At 43.8% G+C, this 4,113-nt stretch overlaps 1 pseudogene; it reads left to right on the top strand.

The window, feature by feature from the left end:
* The first annotated feature begins 1,769 nt into the window (after positions 1-1,769).
* On the top strand, positions 1,770-3,351 carry LOC125517400 (vignain pseudogene; annotated as a pseudogene).
* Positions 3,352-4,113: the final 762 nt, after the last annotated feature.

Raw genomic sequence — 4,113 nt, 5'->3', positions numbered from 1 at the left:
TGTGTGTAGATGTTGTTAACGAGGTGTTGCTTGGTTCTCCTACTAGAATGATAACATTGGTTCACTTATCTCTACTGTACAACATCATCATTCCCCTTCAAGGAAATTCCAACACAGCTCACAAGTAGCATGGATGCATGTAACAATTCCATTTTTTTGGTTTCAATCTTTGAATCCATTGTTCCCTAGGGAATCACTAGGTATCATAGGTTCTTGGCTAAACTTTTGGTGGAAGAGATCACCATATCAAACTGTATGTCAATATAGAAATGTGTGACGCCATAGATCACACCAACCCCATCAAACATTTTGTCAGCATAGATTTATCTGTCGGCAATGACCTTTCCTGGCAGGACTAGACCACAGCTCATTTCTGTCACCAATGGTCTTTGCCGACACTAAATGTGTCGCTTTAGGTGACATATGCCGGCAGTTTGGTTGACGTTGATTTGAGTGTCGTGGTGTAGATGTGACTCTAGTTCTTGTGGTTGTGCTCATGGCAACACGAGGAAGCATGGCAGCCAAGAGAAGAGCCCTACTGTGCCAGGGAAGGAAGAGTTGACTGTGCAATCCAAGCTAACCTGTCGTCGAAAGTCCAAGCCAACCAAGGAGAGGTTGTCCAAGCCTCTCAACACTTTCACTGGGAAGGAGTTTTCCTGATACCCCTATGCAACTCCGTGTGCTCCTGATTGGACCAATTCTCGGTTCTGGACATATATTCAGGAGAGGATCTAGTATGAGACCTATGGTACTCATAAGAACAAGTAAGCCACTCAGTTCTATATTGACATCGACCACATGAGGAGATCGGACCATGTATATTACTGTGGTGACGCCCTGGCTCTATGCACTGAATTAGTCTTGTTGAAGCTTATGGAGTTCTCTTGTGACTTTGATCCGTATTTGGTCGCTCAGTTTCTAGCCACTGTGCACTTTGGTACTGATGATGATCGCATGCTTACCTGGATAACCTAGGACAAGCTCTTCATTACTCCTTGGAGATATTTTTGCGTAGTACTTTGGTATCGTGAGAAGGGACAAGTCGATCCCATGGGGTTCCATCAGCATGATAGGCCTCAGGTGAGTGACAAAACTGTGTTGAGTGCTTTTGTACATCGGTGCACCTCCTTTAGCGGCATCTCATCGTCATACATGTTTTTTTGGCCAAGAACCTATGTTTCATTCTCGGCTTATATATAAGCCGAGTAGGCGTGAAGTGACACCTGGCTTACACGGCTTAAGCTGGTCAAAATGAAGTTGAGGACCGTATTATGAGTGTAACACTCGGCTTACTCTTCACTGAGGTTAAATATGGTTTCGCCGAGTATGTTTCATACTCATCTTCATTTATTTTTCTTGTACTTCACCCTATGTGTGTATAGATAGATAGATAGATAGATAGATAGATAGATAGATAGATAGATAGATAGATAGATAGATAGATAGATAGATAGATATGGATATAGAGATAGACAGATTTGATATGTGCTAGATATGTACAAATATCTCTAGCAATTACTACCAGCTTCACCTTGTAGCCCCAAATTCTCTAGTGACGACCTTGCCTACACGTCGGTCCACTACTTCACCATTTCTTAAATTCAGAGTATATGCAGATAGATAGATAAATAGATAGATATAGATAACTCAAATATATATATATGTATGTATATATATATATATATATATATATAGACAACTTTGGTATGTGCTACATATGCACAAATATCTCTAACAATTACTAGCAGATTCCAGATTCATTGTGTACCTCGAAATTTTCTAGTGATGACCTTGCCTATGGTCGGTTCACTACTTCAGCAATTCATAGTTTATTCAGGGTATACACAGAAACTGTGTGTGCACCAGGAGGATTCTGCTATATAAGGAGGACGACAGCTACCTAGGACACTCCGCGCTACCCAGCTAGATACCTAGGACACTTGAAGCAACCGCTTAGTACTTACAATGGCAAGAGAAATTGCAATAATACTACTCATGGCCGTTGTGCTTGCTGCCGCTATGGTGGTGGCGAGCTCTATGGACATCACTGCTAGAGACTTGACGTCAGAGGAGTCCCTATGGGCACTATACGAGCGCTGGTGTGAGCATCACAATGTGAGGCGCGACCTTGGTGACAAGGCCATGCGCTTCAGCGTATTCAAGGAGAACGCTCGCATGATCCACAAATTCAACCAAGGTGACGCACCCTACAAGCTAAGCCTCAACCTCTTTGGTGACATGACCGATGAAGAAGAGGTTGACCACATGCACGGTCGCTGCTCTGACCGCGTGTCAGATGGCGGGAAGCAACGCCAAGGCCGGTTCACACACGGTGCCGTTGCAGCGCGCAACGACTTCCCGATGTTCGTAGATTGGCGGATGATAGGGTATGACGAACGTCCGCCGGCAGTGACAAACGTGAAGATCCAGAGAGGGTGCGGAGCTTGTTGGGCCTTCGCGGTGGCAGCGGCAGTGGAGGGCATCAATTCCATAAGGACCAGGAGTCTGAAGTCGTTGTCCGTGCAGCAGCTCATAGACTGTGACAAGAGAAGTTTTGGATGTCGTAACGGCAGAGTGGCATCGGCCTTCAAGTACATTATCGACAACGGCGGCATCGCCACAGAGGCTGACTACCCATACATTGCCGGTGAGCATGGCTATTGCTTGGTGCCAAAAAGAAAGAACCCCGTTGTCACCATCGACGACTTCAAATGGGTGCTGAATAATGATGAGGTGGCATTGCTGCAGGCAGTGGCGGCCAAACCCGTCGTTGAGGTGGTTGACACAAGGAGCTTCCGACGTTATGGAGGAGGTGTCTTTGTGGGTCCGTGTAGGACGAATCAGACCCACGGAATGACGGTGGTGGGCTATGGCACCACCGATGAGCATGACCCCAAGAAACCCATAGATTACTGGATAATAAAAAACTCATGGGGAGAAAAATGGGGTGAAAACGGCTACATCCGTATGGCCCGTGGTGCCGGTCCCGCCAAGAAGGGCTTATGTGGCATCCTGGTGCATGCATCGTACCCAGTGAAATATAAGTAAGGCTAGTCATAGTGGGAGTAACTTAGGTAGTAATATAACGCACTTCAAGAATTTTTTGCTTATGTGGCACATAGTTAATGAGGAGAGGTGTTTAGAGTAACATAATATGTTACTGTAACATAGCACTTCCCGAAAAAGTATGAGTCTATAAGGTAATAAATGTAGTCATCTATGACACTACTATTATGTTACTTTGCACTATGAAGGTAGTAATTTAGACTAGTGTCATATGCATGACACTAGTATAAGTTACTCCCCACTATGACCAGCCTAAGAAAGGTAGGAATGATATTATGAAAATAATTTAATGGCAGTGTATCTGAAAAGGAAACTGGTGTTCATCTGTGTAACCATGTGATCAACATTGAATGCACAGCTAGGCTTACTATTGTTTTGTACTATATTTTATTTCTCTCTACCCGTCTTTTCTCATTTGATTCACTCCTATCTTATAATTACTGATTAAATGCATTAATGTAGCCTTCGCATTAATTCTCAGAGAACACATAAATTTCGCCAAAAAAATATCTAATATTTAACCTTTAAGTCTTAAATATATGGTTCAGATTAGGTAAACAAATGCGATTAGAGTCAGAAGTACATAGACCAATGGAGTCTCCACGATAATTTACAGAAATTTGCAGGACAAATGGTGGCTCCATACACTGATTTTTTTTTGGAAACAAAAGGCGCCGCTTCAATGCCTTTTCTTCCTGTGGTTGGCTTTCTGGGCTTTCTCACTGAGGTTTACCACACCAGGATTCATTCCCTCTATGCGATCGGCATGACGAGACGATTAACCACATCATGCTAACATGTGTCTTTGCATGCACAGTCCAGTTCTCGATTCAAAGCGCTTTGGGGGATCATGGGCAGACTCCCACTATAGACGATGACCTTGTAGATTGGTGCAGCACGAGGAGATCGAACAGATGCACACAGAAAGCCTTGAGGACCCTCGTAACGCTAATACAAGGGGAATAATGGAAACACCAAAACACAATTGTATTTGATGGTGCATCACCTTCAACATCTCAGGTACTTCGTATGATCGAACAAGAAGGA

This window comes from Triticum urartu, chromosome 6A (genome assembly GCF_056163025.1).
Source record: "Triticum urartu cultivar PI428250 chromosome 6A, HENAU_Tu73, whole genome shotgun sequence".
Taxonomy (NCBI): Eukaryota; Viridiplantae; Streptophyta; class Magnoliopsida; order Poales; family Poaceae; genus Triticum; species Triticum urartu.
Note: the sequence above shows the minus strand (reverse complement) of the source record. Positions and strands in the feature narration are given on the sequence as shown.